Source organism: Mustela nigripes, chromosome 2 (genome assembly GCF_022355385.1).
Source record: "Mustela nigripes isolate SB6536 chromosome 2, MUSNIG.SB6536, whole genome shotgun sequence".
In the NCBI taxonomy this organism is placed as follows: Eukaryota; Metazoa; Chordata; class Mammalia; order Carnivora; family Mustelidae; genus Mustela; species Mustela nigripes.
Genome location: NC_081558.1, coordinates 31,728,961 through 31,745,464, shown reverse-complemented (window position 1 = coordinate 31,745,464; position 16,504 = coordinate 31,728,961). Strand labels below are relative to the sequence as shown.

At 41.5% G+C, this 16,504-nt stretch overlaps 1 protein-coding gene across 1 annotated transcript in view; it reads right to left on the bottom strand.

Moving 5' to 3' along the window:
- Positions 1-16,438, bottom strand: part of ATXN7 (ataxin 7) — a 143,893-nt gene extending 127,455 nt beyond the window's left edge. Inside the window, exon 1 of the mRNA XM_059390092.1 lies at positions 16,368-16,438. The gene's annotated coding sequence lies outside the window, so the exon portion shown is untranslated. The remainder of the gene's footprint in view (positions 1-16,367) is intronic.
- Positions 16,439-16,504: the final 66 nt, after the last annotated feature.

Sequence of the window (16,504 nt, the reverse complement as noted above, 5' to 3'; positions counted from 1 at the left end):
CCCAAGATCAAGAGTTGCATGCTCTAAGGACTGAGCCCGCCAGGGCATTCTGGCAGCTTACAACAAAAAACCTTCACCAATGTGGGATTAAAAGTACAATTTTTGTATTTTAGGATATATCACTTGTACAGTTCACATGCATATTTTTTTAATCTTAGTTTAATTTTAGTCAAGAACAAAATGCCCCAACAGGTCTTTCAGTGGTTTTCCAATTCTTCTGAGAAGGGTTCAGATTATTTCTTTGAATAATTAATCTGATATGGGTAGGATAACTGCTTGGACTATTTCTATTAAAAGATTACAACTAAGTCATAATCAATAGTTCACCTGCTTTAAGGTTTATTCCAGGACTTCAAGAGATGAGAATGATGCGCTAACATGAGGAAAGTGCAATTACGCATAAGTTACTAGGGTGTGCTAGTAACTCTCCATTTGATAGTCCCCTCCCCATGGCTATACCAATTTTCAACCACTCTGGCCCTGCTCTGTGCCCCCAAAGACTTGGCCTTTATGGGCAGAATCACTGGGTTAAAGCAAGCAGGCCTCCAGGTGAGTCTGGCCAACTGAAGGCACCGGAAGAAGATCAGAGAGGAAAGAAAGTGGGGGAGTACTGCTTCCTTATTCCCTCTCTGCTCTTGGCTACACATTCAGGCATCAGCTGAATCCTCCAGGACCCCCCCCCCCCCCTGCGGCTCCAGCCCTCTCACTAAACTCCAGTAAAGCTAATTCTTCTTTGCTCCTTTGGACCTAACAGTGATGATGGCTTTCCATCGCACTTGGTTCCATAGATGACGGGAGACACACTGTCACCCATAACTCCGGCATTCCTCTGAAAATAATCCTTTCATTAGTCTCCAGAACCATCTCAATGAGCCCTGTTTCTTGCCCGACCTAAGTATTCAAACCATAGACTTGTAAAACCAGCAATCTCCCTCTTTCGCATATAGCAGTTATCATCACAATGGTTGCGCATCTTCCAAAGCAATTCCTTCATACCAAGCACTGCATGTAAGCTCTTAAAATTCTCAGGCAGAAATGACCCTTTTAAACTGGTCAGTGCAGGAGAACACAGGCAGGCACTCCTGAAGGACAGCTGGCAGAATGGAGAGGCTGACACAATTCTCTAGGCGGGAGTCTGTTACATGTCAAGAATAAAACGTTTACAAAGAGATGCTACTTCCTCCTACTTCTCCCTGGGTTTCCTCTCACCAAGGGCATGGGATCAAAGCCACCATTGTATTTTCACACAGAACACCAAGAAGTTGTATCACTGCCTGGGGAAGCCGTCCTGTGTGTCACTTCACTTTGCTAGTTTCTCAGACCTAGGGATCTGCTTACCACTAGGCCAAGGAACACAGAAAAAGAGCCAACCATCTTGTATTACCAGCCACCTGCCCATCTTTCCTTCTTTCTCTCTTTCATCCCAGGATAATTCTTCTACACTAAGACAAAAGATGAGCAGGATGAGAAAATTCTCCTTTGTGCAGCCTTGCCTGTCTCTTTAACAGATCTGACCAGATTAGCACTTTTCTTTTCCACAGGAGAGGACTGGCATATGCTTATACCATAATCTGCTCTGAGCTCCTTCGGATTTTTCTTTTATCAAGTTGACTGGATTTGAGGTTAGATGTTAACTGAAATCACCTGGGAGTGTCTAACCGCTCCACCTTGTTCTCACTTAGTACAAATAACTGAAGGTGACTCTATTTCTGAATATTGAGACATTCTTTTGAGTAAGAGCCAATTTAAAGAATTCTTCAAGGGGCTGAAAAGAACTGAGGTGGCTTAGGAGCTCCTGGGTGGCTCAGTTCGTTAAGTGTCTGCCTTTGCCTCAGGCCAGGATCCTGGGGTCCTGGGATGGGGCCTGGAGGCAGACTCCCTGCTAGGTGGGAGTCTGCCCCCGCCCCTGCTCTTGCACTCTCATGCACAATGCACGCACTCGCTCTCTTTCCCCCTCTCAAATAAATATATAAAATCTTAAAAAATAGAAAAATAAAATAAAAATTTAAAAAGAACTGATGTGGCTTATTCAATAAGCTACTCCACCAAAAACTCCAAATGTCTCCCTCTGCAACCAGTAGACACTCAGCTTAACAGAGTTGCTAAAAGACACTCAGCTTAACAGAGTTGCTAAAAGACAGATAGACTATAGTCTACAGAAAAGATGATCTGCCTCACTTCAGCCAAGGCTAGCTAAAGGGCAAGATAGCTCTCTTCTCCCATCCTGGGGTTGTGCGGGGGGAGATGCCCCTCTCCTCTGCTCTTGGCAATACCTGAGAGGCATTGAGACTAAAGAAATTTGGTTCACACTACATATACATTTCTACCACTCATTATCCTTCCTTGTAAGCATTCATTCCAAAGGTTATTTAATAGGATACCTCTATAACTAGCTGCGTGGATCTATATCAAATATTAGTAGTGGCATCTTTGGGTAGTAGAAGTATGAGTAACTGTTATCTGCTTCTGTGTATTTGTGAAATTTTCCAATTTTTCTACAAACACCTGTTTTTTTCTTAGCAGTTTCCTGTTCTAAGAGGAGATTAACAAGTCAAACACTTGATTTTGCAATCAGGACAAAGTTATTAAACAAAACTTTGCAAGCATTCAGAAGTTTCAGCTTTCTATGAATACCAAACTTATGTAATTCTTTGTTTTATGGAATTCATTTTTTAACTTTTTGTTTTTATTATGTACTACATGAATATACTGAATAACCTTCTAGAATGGGTAGATGAACAGAACCAAGTTACTCTTCGTCAGTCAGGAAAATGCTTCCTTAACTAATATTCTCCAAATCCTCTGACGCACAGTAATGATTAACTATAGAGACACGCCTATCTCTTTTCATCAAACTCCTCTGACAGGGATAATAGGAAACCCTTTTTTCCTTGCCCCCCCTTACTGAACCTGTAGTTGTGCACCAGGGCGATGGGGGGGTAGGGGCAGATGGCAAAGCACAGTAACGATACTGATCCCGGGCAGAATCTCGAACCACATCAGACCATGGTCACCAGGGCCAACCTCTTCCTTCCCAGAGCTCTAAAGGTGACCCAGCCTCAGCCCCTTCCTGATAGGCTCCCTGCCCCCCGCTTTTTTTTTTTTTTTAAGATTTTTATTTATTTATTTGACAGAAAGAGATCACAAGTAGGCAGAGAGGAAGGGAAGCAGGCTCCCTGGTTGGAAGAGAGCCCGATGCGGGCTCCAAGACCCCAGGATCATAACCTGAGCCGAAGGCAGAGGCTTAACCCACTGAGCCACCCGGGCAACCCCCCACCGTTTTAATGGAATTCTTAAAACTCAAAATCAAAATATATTTTTTAGTTTTTCTGTATTTTAAGATTTTCAATACATTTTATAACTTCTGTTTTAAAATTAAGAAACTACTCAAAATGTGAAAAACAGGAATACTAGATTGAACATGCAATCTTTTTTCTAGTACACATCACAACCTTAATTTACATCATTTAGACTCTTCAGGGTAGAGTTCACTATTTTCATACACTTCAGTACTAATTCAGTTTTGTTTTTTTTTAAAGGAACTGTTTCTATAAGAACACCACACAGATGATATTGTATGTAGTTAAAAGGTTAAGAGACTACAGATAAAAAAACAGACTGGTGTTTCTTCCACTTACAAATGCTAGCCAATAAAAACTTTCCAGTCTACAGCTGATTAATGCTTGACACCAGATCTATGGAAAGGAAAGCTAATCGTTGCTGGCTGTTAGCTAAAGCAAGAGACACACCAAGAAACCTGCCTCCTATCACATCGTGACTGCTGTTTACTGGGACAACTGATTTTTCAGTTTAGCTCCATTATAGTTCTAAACAGAAAACTGGAATACTATCTTCTCTAGTAGCTACTGTTCTCATAATCTGTAATAGCTAAACATGTGTTACTGTCTTATAGTGTTGAAATATATTCACAGGAATCCTGAAAACCATAAACATTTTTACTAGCTTCAGGAAGCTAGTAAATTTGAACAAGTGATTCCATTTAAACTGTCCTAATGTAATGGCAAATGGTCTCTTTTCTAACTTCGATTTCCAAATGATTTATAGTTATAACTACAGAACGATAATAATAAACAGGATGGGTAGTGGAGGAGCTGTGAAGAGAGTCTTACATACTTCCTTTTAGAGCAACTAAGAGGAGCTATGCTCCAAAACACTAAAAATGTCTTTGTGTTCAGAACATTAAAACTTAAAAACAGCAAAAAACAAAGCTAAAGAAGTCAAACACTTAACAGCATGAGCAAAATATAAATATAAACAGATTAAAAAGTATGTATTTTTCGGGGCACCTGGGTGGCTCAGTGGGTTAAGCCGCTGCCTTCGGCTCGGGTCATGATCTCAGAGTCCTGGGATCGAGTCCCGCATCGGGCTCTCTGCTGAGCAGAGAGCCTGCTTTCCTCTCTCTCTCTGCCTGCCTCTCCATCTACTTGTGATTTCTCTCTGTCAAATAAATAAATGAAATCTTTAAAAAAAAAAAAAAAAAAAAAAAAAAAAAAAAAAGTATGTATTTTTCTTTTTAGTTTTTTAAGATTTACTTGAGAAAGAGAGAGAGAGGGGGACAAGCAGACTCTGTACCTAGTGTGGAGCTTGATCCCACAACCCTGAGATCATAACCTGAGTGGAAATCAAGAGTCTAATGCTTACCATCTGAGCCACCCAGGCACCCCAAGTATGCACTTTTCAACGAAGAACTATGCTAGCACTTTCTCAGGATTAAGTTCAAGGATTCTGAAGGTTTCAAAATGCCTGCAAAAAGGAGACCATGAGACAAACTAGAAATGCAAGAGAAATAAAGACAGTTTTTGTCTAGTATTAAGTGTTAACATGTTTAGGAGCTGTAGAAATCAGCACCTGAAATAAATTAGAAAAAGACAATTTAAAAATTAATGTTAAATGTTAGGACAAGGTTCTACAAGCTACAGAAAAGTCGAGATGTCTCTATTTACAAAAAGTTCTGGCCAAATAAGAACTACCGTATTAACACTGTGATCACATTAATGGTTCAGACTATAGTGAAACTTTACAAGCAAGGGGGAAGGGCCTAACATGCAACCCTATTGTTAACAGAACCCTGTCTAGAGACCCTAATTAAACAAAAGTGTCAAGCACTCCTCTCAAAATCCCTTGTAGTGGTGGGCCTAAACAGCGGAAAACAGAGCAGACCATTAAAAAGAAGAGTCCAGGGGTTGGGAAGACAAGTGACTACACCACAAGGTGGTAATTACACCGTGGGGAAGTAAGAAAGGCCAGACTGAAGGGCTCCAAGAGGTACTTCAAAACCAGCTAATCATGGCAAGAAGAGGTGGGACAAACTGGCTTCTCATCTGGCTATCTGTGGGGACATAAAAAGAGGCCAGGCCTCCAAAGCAAGAATAAACAAAAGTGGCAACTAATGGCCAAGGTGACGACTAGATACCTCCATGACACACCCATGTCCCAACATATATTCCAATATATCCCATCTCCAATTCATCCCAGAAACCTAAGAAACCAGAAAAGACTTCTCCAACTGGGAAACCAGTGTTCTTGAACCATTTGCAGCAAAGGCACAGGTAGTCAGAATACCCAGGTTTTCCTGCCAACAGTCCTATGTTGCAGGGGAAATTGCTTACCTCTTCTAAAACATATGCTCAGCTGAAAATTAGGGAAAATATCCTTGTCTTTGACTTCAAAAGATTAAAAAAGATAGTAGATACATGAAAAGGCTCTGAAAAAATCACTGTATTTGCACAACATTTTAGCACTAGAAACATGGGTTAATAACTAACGGCTATATAAATGTAGGTTGTTCCTTTGACCCATAAACTGTAAAGTCAAAAATATTCATTTTTAAGTATTAGCAAGGTTACAAAGAAAGCCACTAGACACCTGGAGAAGACAGAAAAACAGAAGCAGGGCAGTGTGGGAACATTTAGAGCAGGAGCCAATAACTGAATTTATCTTACTATGCACTAGGTAAAACTGTTCCTAACGGAAACCCTGTTACCAATAAATGGCTAAATTATAAACCATAGCTCATATGGTTTTCTTTTAAAAATCAGGGAAATGGGGTGCTGGCTGGCTTAGTTGGTTAAGCGTTTGATTTTTGATTTCAGTTCAAGTCATGGCTTTAGGATCATGAGATCGAGCCCCATTTTGGACTCACATGAGGCACGGAGCCTGCCTGAAGTTCTCTCTCCCTCTGCCCCTTGCCCTCCCGCCTCTAAAATAAGTAAATCTTTAGAAAATAAAAATAGTAAAAATCAGGGAAATTATAGAAAAGAGCACTATGTAAAAAAATGGATAAATGTTATTGTCCTTGGAATGATAAGCACTTATTAGTAGAAACGGAAATAGATGGTGGAGTTACAAAAGTTTTCTCAAACTGGGGCTTAAGAACCTTTAGAGGCATGTGGGGTTAAGAGGGAAAGGGGTGAACCAGGGGCCATCAGCATATTGCAAATAGTAATGTGATCAATATGCACACAGCAGCTTGCACGAAAGTTCAGATAGTGGACATCTGTTGGGTTTTATCAGCCCCGCATTCACTCCCCTGCTGGGGAATAAACCGCACATACCCCCACCACTGCCCCCCCCCACCACCAGTAGGTACTTTCTTGGTGAAGCAGGAAACAATGCACCTTCCCAGACCCAAGTTGACCCTAAGAGATACACTCTCAGCAGAGGGTGGAGTTATGAAGAGTTGGGAAGGTTAGTAAGGCCAGCACCCTGTGAAGACTGTGTATTGAGGCCTGCTTCTTCAGCTCTATTGTCAATTCAGGGAGCTATACCACATCCTTTCAGTAACCTGTTTTTGCTTAGGGTACTCCGATTTTGTTTCCACTACTTACAACTGAAGACTTTTAGCTGATTAGCTATTATTTTCAGTCAAGGAGAATCTATTTTCTTAAAGATTTGGGAGGTAAAATTTGACAAGTAATTTTAAAATATTAGTTTTATGGTGAAACAAAGGGATGTATCATGGAGTAGAATACAGAATTCATGTAAAATTTTAAGACACTGGATTTTTCTTTTGAGATTCCTAAAGATATGCTCCCCGCCCCATGCAAATTTCTTGAGCAATGGATCTAAGCACTGGTTCAGGGATAAACTTTTCATGACTTTTAGGATCTGCCCCTAACTAGGTAAAAGATCTAGAGCAAGTTACATCACCTCCCCAAGGCTCACTTATCACAACTTTAAAATGGGAGTCATAACTGTACCTACTTCACAAAGCTGTTATCCCAAAAGATAACACAGGGAAGCACTTACCACTACACCTCACCATAGAGTTTATCAGTCATGGGTTAAAGGAGGGTTAATACACAACAGCAAAGGGCATACTATTCCCAAAGATGATCACAACAGTACTGCTGCCCACTGCCCGGTAACCCACCACCCCCCCCCAACTGCTGTCAGCATGACTTACGATAATGTACTTTCCAGCATCTTCCATCAAAAGGTGGTACCTACTTTCAGTCCTTGAATCTGGACAGGGGTTGTGGTTTGCCTTGACCAACACAATGTAGCTGAGTGACCCTGTGTGACTTCTAAGCCCATACCTCAAGAAGCCTTGTAGCTCTCACCTTGAAACACAACATCTCTGTGTGAGGATAACCCAGTCTAGCTGCTGGAAGAGATCGTTTGGTGGTCACAAGAGCTGTCCCAGCTAGATCCCAAGACCAATCAGCTCTGACAGGAGACTTCAGATGGTAACAGCCACATTAGGGACCTCAGGCTAAATGGGAGCAGTAGAAGAACTCTCCTGCCCTAATTTTGTGCAAATAAATGGTTATCACTTTAAGTCACAAAGTTTTAGAGTGGGTTCTTCTTACTCTGCAATATGTAATTGATAGGTACACTTCATCAATTATCATAGTATTTCTACATTTTTTTATTCCATGCATTTCCTAAAATTTCCTGCAAACAAACCCAAAGCCCCAGTGTTTGCAAATGAGTATGTCACAGCCAGATGGTAGTTATACTTCTCATTCTTCATGGCCAGGTCAATGTTTCTAATTTCATAGAACACTGAAATGTATCTCAGAACTTGGGTGTTTAGGGTAGAAAGTAAAACATATCCCCACACCAGAATAATTTAAGTGAAAATAAAGTGAAAAATTTCTAAAATTATCACAGGTACACCACAAGGATGCAGGTGCACTGAGCTGAGCTAAGACTGACAGAAAAAAAAAAGTGAAACAAAATTTCTATGATTCATTCAAATATTGGAAATCAGAACAGATTCTCCCTTTTAACAGTTTTTGCACCTGACATCTTCTTCCATATTACTTTAAAGATGACCAAAACCCTCTTTTAGAAGTTCACTATCACTGTCAAGAGGAAGGCTTGCTTAGGTCACCATGCATTCAACAAATATTTATGGAGTACCAACTCTGTAAAGACCAGTGAATTGTCAGCCCCTGAACACTTTTTCTGGTAGTGCACACAGAGATAGTACACTAAAGGGAGCATGGCTGATGACTAAGTGAACCTAGACGATACTCCTATCTTGGTCAAGGTACCGAGTCTAGTAGCTAGAGGGTTTAGGATGGTGAATGTGGCAAACAAGGCTCTGCCTTCATGCAAGCCTCTAGAAGGAGGGAAATATTAGCAGCCAATATTGTTATCATCCCTGTCATTATTATTATTATTATTATATTATATACCCTTATTTGTCCCACCACTTCTTCCTCCTTAGTTACTGCTAAGTATTTGGGACTCTGCTAAGCACTTGCTTCATTTAATCTTCACAACTTAGCAAGGCATTGCCTACATTTTCATTCATTCATTCATTAATCCATTCATTCATTCAGCTCTACACTCAATGAGGCCTGAATTCATGACCCCGAGATCAAGAGCTGCATGTGTGCTCTACTGACTGAGTCACCTAGGTGCCCCAATTTTGCCCACATTTTACAGAGGAGGAGACTGAGGCCATAAATGGCTAAAAGTAACATAGACTGTAGTTAGTGGAGCTGAGGCTTTTAAACACTACACTATACTGCCTCCATACATATGAACTCCTTGTGATTTTACAGGAATCTCAATGGAGGAAAAACTTCCACAGCAAGAAAGGAGGCACAACATACTACCATGTAAATGTCTGTGTTTCAGTGAGTTTCTTCTGAAAGCTGTTATTTAGTCCTCTGTGGATTTTTTTTTCTTTCTTGTTAGAAAAGTCTAAAAATATTCTTGCTTATTAGTAAAAGAGTAAACATTTTTAAGGTATATGAGAAAGCATATTTCACTTCTAATACAATAGAATATGAAGGAAAGTAGCCATAGAGTTAATTAGCCACAAATAGGAGATATTTTAATTACTATATTTATTCTTCAATAGTTTTATTTTTTCCTGATTACAGAAGCACATGCTACATGAAAAGAAAAATTGAGAAAACCATTTTTTAAAAAATCACCCACAATCTTATTACCTAGAGATAACAAGTTCATATTACTCGATGTATATCCTTTAAGATACTTTCTTTTAGGTTTCTTAACCAGGGCTTTTTCCCACCTTTATTTTTTTTTTAATTTTTTAAAAGATTTTATTTATTTATTTGACAGACAGAGATCACAAGTAGGTAGAGAGGCAGGCAGAGAGAGAGAGAGGAGGAAGCAGGCTCCCCACAGAGCAGAGAGTCCAATGTGGGCCTGGATCCCAGGACCCTGGGATCATGACCCCAGCAGAAGGCAGAGGTTTTAACCCACTGAGCCACCCAGGTGCCCCTTTTTCCCACCTTTAAAAACAAAACAAAACAAACATTAAAATGGGCACCTGGGTGGCTTAGTCGGTTATGTGCCTGCCTTGGGCTCATGATCCCAGGCTCCTGGGATCAAGTCCAGCAACGGCCTCCTTCCTTGGCATAGAGCCTGCCTCTGCCTGTCCCTCCCCCTCTTGTACGCACTCTCTCCCTCCCTCTCTGGCAAATAAGTAAATAAAATCTTTTTAAATATCGTTAAAAAAAAAATCACACATTATACCTATTCTCATGCTACCTTCTTTCTTTTAAACATCATTCCATGTCAACAAATATCAACCTGCATCAGTTTTTAAAAAGATTTAAGTATCTCTATTTCCAATGTGGGGTTCAAACTCACAACCCCAAAATTAAGAGTCTGCATGCTCTACTAACTGAGCCGACAAGGCACCCCTGCATCATCTTTTTACAGACTATACAGTATTTTACTGCATGGGTAGGTCCTTATGGACCTAATCAATCCTTTATTAATAGGCATTTGGATTACTTTCAATGTTTTGCTATTTTTAAAAAAACAGGGCAGTGAGCAGTCTGGTACACCCATCTACACACATGTGACCAATTCTTTAAGATAAATTTCTGGATGTTGACTTGCCATTTTATGACTCTGGGTGCATATTGCCCAAATTGTCATCTAAAAAGTATATACCAAGTTTACCTTTTAAAAAGGAAACGCTTAAAATTTAAGAGTAATAACATATTTTACTACTATCTACATCATTTTACTACATAAAATGGCATAATATTTTAAAAACAGCATCTTATCTCTAAATATCTAAAATAACTGATGTATAACCCTGATATCACGATTTACATTTAGAAGGGGGAAGATTCTAAAATACCCAATAACTTCAGCATGTTTTGAAAAGTTACTCCAAAAAGAACATAGCTGCTGCAAAACAAGCAAATTAGTAGGGAATGTTAAAAGGCAGGGAGGCAAAAAATAAGCCAGTCAGTTACAGCAATTACCAGGTCACCAAACTGCATCCCATACAATGACCAAGAGGGAAGGGTCAAGAGATAGAGAAAGAAAAGGTGAAACTAAAAGGAGCAGCCCTCAGAGCTTCAGTGATGGCCAGATGAAATTACACACAGACATACACATCTACATGCTCTGTACACATCAATCCTGGAGCTAATCTCCAGGGGTTGGAGCACAAGAGGAATCTTTGTGTGCTTTTCTTAACCAAACATGGTTTGGTTTGGAAAGGGGGTGGGGGAGTCCAATTACAGATTTCCTTAAGGTAAGAGTGTCTAGTTAGCAGCCTGAGGGCCTAGTATCCATTATGTCTTTTCCAGGACAAGGGGAGAAGAGGAACTTGAAGCATGAGACAGCTCCAAAGGCATAGATTCCTTTCAAAACCATCATGCAGGACAGGGTTCAAACATCAAGTCTTATGGAAAACTGGGCAAGGTGAGAACACTTTTAGCAATAAATAAAACTTCATGGTGATATAACAATACATGTGCTAAGAAGAGAAGGCCACACATTATAACTAAGAACAACTAACCTGATGGGCAGTTTCATCCCAATGGGGAAGACAGGAGTCTTAGATAATGCTGCCATATCAAAAGCATGGAATACATGAGGAGGCAAAAGACAATCTGTATGCATTGGTAGGGGTGGGGTGGGGTGGGGTGGTATAGCTTGGTGAAGCCACAGACCTACAGGACTTAGGAGTCTAACATTCTTCCAGGAAAGAGGTCAGCCAACTATGGCCTATGATCAAATCCATCTGCTGGCTGTACATATCACCAGCCCAGAAGAGCTTTAACATTTTCAAATGGTTCAAACAAATAAAAACTTATTTCATGGCACATAAAAATTACATGAAATTCAAGTGTCAGTGTCCAAAAAGCTTTGGTGGAGACATTCACTTATGTCTCTGGCTGCTTTCTAAATACACTGGTAGGGTTGCACAGGTGCAACAGAGCGATGGGGGGTGGGGGAAAGGGGATGCTGACAAACTGGAAAATATTTACTATGGTGTCCTTTCAGAAAGTTTGCTGATCTCTGTTCTAGGCCAAAAAATCATGGATGGATCACGGCTCCAAACCTGTGCACGCTTATTGGTTTGCCCCCCTGAGAAAGTCAGGATTTAGACATAACCTGCCAGCCTAACAGAGAACACAACCCCACTGCCAAGAACAGCAGACAGGTCTAATAGGTCCTGCAAATGCTGGGCTACCTGCCCATGGTAACAAGAAAGATGTGAAAGGCTTTTATGTGTTGAAAACAGGATGATCCCTAAAGGTTTTTATGGGAATATTCTGAAAGAATATACTACCTTTTCCTTCAAAAAAGACAAGAAAGAAACCATCCTCAAGATGGCTACCACTTTTTTTTTTTTTTAAGATTTTATTTATTTATTTGACAGAGATCACAAGTAAGCAGAGAGGCAGGCAGAGAGACCTGAAGGGAAGCAGGCTCCCTGCTGAGCAGAGAGCCCGCCCTGGGGATCAATCCCAGGACCCTGGGATCATGACCCCAGCAGAAGGCAGAGGCTTTAACCCACTGAGCCACCCAGGCGCCCCGGCTACCACTTTTAAGCATTTATACTAGGGGCCTAGGATTGAGCAAAGTCTTTTGCTTTTATTATCTCATCTAATGCTCACCTCCTCCAGACTCAGGCTGGCTGGCTCAAGCTGAGCACAATCAGAAAGCTTAGGAAATGGGAGTCAAACCCAGTAAGAGCTTGCGTTCATACCACTACCCTACTCAAAGGCAGTAGGAATGAATGGTCACCACGAATAAATAAAAGGGAAAAAAAAGGCCACAGAAACAGTGGAAACAAGTTTGCTCTTATAGCCGTAAATATTACAAGTATTTTATTCATATCTCTCTTCTTACTCATAATTACCTTCTCTTCTTTCAATGCTTAAAGATAGGAAAATACAATTCAGTTCTTCCAGACTCTTTTCCCTGTTGAGAAAAAAAATCGATACAGGTACCCAACTGCGGAGGCATTTCAAAGATGCCAGAATTAGACAAAGTTACAGGTAGCTTCCACTAATGAAGTCCCTGGAGTACCTATGAGGGTCCCCAACACAAGGAGGTGAGTAAACACTTTCAGAGACAATGGGCTGGAAAGTACAAGGACAGTTTTTAGTTTAAAATTTTCATTTAAATTGCAAGTGAAGAGCAGAAGTTAAATGGAATCTTATACAAAGACGCAGCTATGATACTGGCGGGCTGCTACTGTCGCTTCCTGCCCAGTACCCATGTCTTCACCTTTACCAAACACACTACCATCTTCCTTCAACTTTCTCCCGGATATCTACAAAGTAAGGACCACTTAATCCTAACTCATTTTTGAAAACCTAATCTTTTAAAAATGTTTCAACTTGTTAATATTTCCATTATTATTTGGGAACTAATATGTATCATTACCATGTACCATGTTTATACACGTTCATTCCTGTGTTGATCAGTGGTTATCGCATCTAGCTCCCAAGTCCTTAATATGGGCCATATGAGGAGAGGTTTTTTTTACACAGGAAACTTCATTCCTACTCCTTACACCTCTACTGTCACAGGCTTTATCCAGATGAGGAATTGGGAGGGTCAGGTAGGTAAAGTAGCTACAGTGAATGAAAGAAGCCAGATTTGAACTTGAGTCTGTTTTGATGAGACTCCCACCATGCTCTGCTGTTTGGCCAAGGCAAAAACACATTTTCTCAGAATGATTACTTCCCAGTCGCATTTCAGATTTGCTGGAGAGCCGTAAGAGAGTAGCACAGGGTGAACCATTTTCTCTAAGGGCTGGCTGTCAAGATCAGATCTCTGCTTATCAACCATCAATCTATCTGCTCTAAATTTTTTAAATTTAAAAACAGCCACAATGCACCCAGGACTAGCATGTCAAGCCCTTTATGTGTGTATATGGTTTATCAACTAACAGGCAATGCTTTGCTGTGGCAACAAAATGGAAGTGTTTTTGCACCTCTAAGACCACATGTCTAGGCTAAAGACAACTTTAAACAGCAAACACTGGGCACAAAGATATGTATTTCCTTTTTTCTTCCCTTTAAGGATTATTCTAACTCCCATTTTATTCAATAAGAACATAACTCTAACATTTTGGGGCTCTAGACCTCTTTTATAACACAACCACAGACTTTTTTTCCTAGAAGGACACATATAAAAACAAAAAAGTTTGGTCACAACTACAGAGTTCAGGAGTCTCTCGAAGCCCATTCATGGACCCCCTAGAGGTCCAAAGACAACAGAACAACATTTGCTCTAAAAACATACTGCAAGAAATGTCTACATCATTTCATAGGACCAGGGTAAAGATACTAGAGCCAGCTCTCTCATCATCCTTTATCATTTCAAAAGGCTAATATTAAATAAACACTCACATTTCTGTAACTAGACTCCCATAGTCTCCAAGAAACCAACAATCTATTGACATAAAATCACCCAATCTAAGATTATTTAAGTTCAAAGTCCAAATCCATTTTGTTACAGCTCAGAATCTGCTACTTCTTTCTGCCTAAAGATTTCCCTATAAATGAAAGAAACATTAGTATGGCCTAAGGCTTGAGTCCTTCCTAGTTTAACATTCACAAACATATTAAGATATAATTATATGAAAAAAGACTACTAAAATTTACTAAAACATGTCATTTTACTATACATGATATGAAGAAAAGTCAATTAAGAGAATTCTTAAATGTTCAACACATAGATCTTTGTCAGGCAGAAGCAAGTTAAATTGAGTAGCTGGCAAAGTAGATTTTTAAAAATTTCACAAAGGCTCAAATTTGGATGTGTTTCAAACCACTTGGATCAAGAACTTTCAGAAATGTTTATTTTTTTAGGTATCTCTCAAACTTTAAACTTTCAGATCTCTCCTTTTCTTACTGCTTTACAAAATTTCTTGCGTTGTCCACCATATTTTTAAGTTACAAAATGAACATATAAAAGTTTTTGTCCAGAACTCCATCTATGAATATGAGAGAGAATGTCTCATGAAAATTTAACAGTTACAAGGGGTAGTGATACTCTGCTATAAACAAACTAAAGATTATTTTAAATCACTAGATACTGTTTCAAAACCATTATATGATAAGGTGAAGTAACAAGTAGTTTACACAGAACATCATTTCACCCCTTGACCATTATCTTTTATACAACCATCCCCACCAAAATGCAGTTGGGATATATAGATAATCAATGTAAACTTCCAATCTACAGTGTATCGGACCTAAGATTTAAAGTAAGTCTCCCTTTGGTTAAAGTATTTTCTCTCCTAAAACCAAGAAAATGAACCAGGCCTGATGCCCATGCGCACACAGAGTTTTAAGTCAGTATTATTTTAAGCCAAGACGGGCTTCACACCCTTGGGGAGGTCAAATTATAACTCAGAATCATCACTCAAAGTAATTTTTGGGGTTTTTTTTTTTTTGCCTTTGTGCCAAAAATCAACGATGCTAATTCTTTTAGAACATTGCTGGAGTTTCGACTTCATACATGTGAAAAAATTTTTACATATAATATACCGATATCTAGTTAGAAGTTAAACACATTTCACTGCCATCCATTCGCATTTACAACTCTTTCCTCTTTGAAAGACCTAAGAGAAAACTGAGAGAATGAACCCAAGTTTCGCAAGGAACCAGAAAGAACCAAATCCAACCCACGAAACTGCTTCAGCCCGGATGTGAAGAGTCAGGGTACCCGGGGGGGGGGGGGGAGATAGAGGGGAGAAAGGAAAGCTGGAAAATAACTTTATGTTCAATAAATTTCCAAACCTGGGTTAAAACTCAGACGCTAACTGAATCTATCCCACTGGAGATCAAATCAGCTGTACTGGTTCTTGTTTCCTCTCGCCTCTCACCACCTATATGTTGCCATTTACGAGAAACTCATCGAAGTTGAATCAAAGTGACTTTTGGGAAGAGATGCCACTATGATCTCCACTGTGCTCCGGAAATGTGTAACTCTACACACAGGGCAACGTTACTCCTTCAGCACCAACCACCCCCCGCCCCCCGCTTCACTTTCAACTTCCCCTTAAGATGGGGACAATCACAGAGCCTTTTTTTTTTTTCCTTGAAAATCAAAGAGGAAAAAAATAAATAAAGCACCCATCCAGATCACCGACGGGGGGTCCCGGCGTCCCGGGGGGTCGGCGGGCACCGCGCTCTCAGGTCGCTCCGACAACTCCTGCGGGAGGTCTCCAAGTTTCTCGTCCCCCTCGCGGAACACCCGCCAGAGCCAAGGAGGGAAGGGGGCGGCCCCAAGGGCCGGAACCGCGCGACCTGGAACCCGGGGCCTTTGAGGCTCGCAGACCGCGCCCGGCGCAAGGGGTGGCGTTCGAGACCCGCCCGGGTGCGCGTGGGCGCCAACTTCGCAGGGACCCTAGCACCGCGCCCCCTCAGTGCCCCTAGTCCTGAGCGCCTCCCGGGTCAGCCGGTCCGGGCGTCCCCGCCGTCTTCCCCAACCTCCCCCCACCCCAACCCCGCGCAATGAGCCCACCCCCAGTTGAGCCAGCTGGGATGCGGCGACGGGGACGACGGTCCCCTTCCCCGGGAAGGCGCGGGGGGCCCGGAGCCCGGCGGCCCGCAGCCCCCGCAACCCCGGCGGCGGCCGGGCGAGCTCACCTGGCGGCTGGCGGCGGCCTCCGGGGCGGCCTCTGGGCGTGGGCCGGGCGGGGGCGGCAGGGGGGGCGGCGGGGGCCCGGGCTGCAGCCGGGGCCGCCGCCGCCCGCTGGCCTCGCCCCCCACACGCGCCGGCCGCG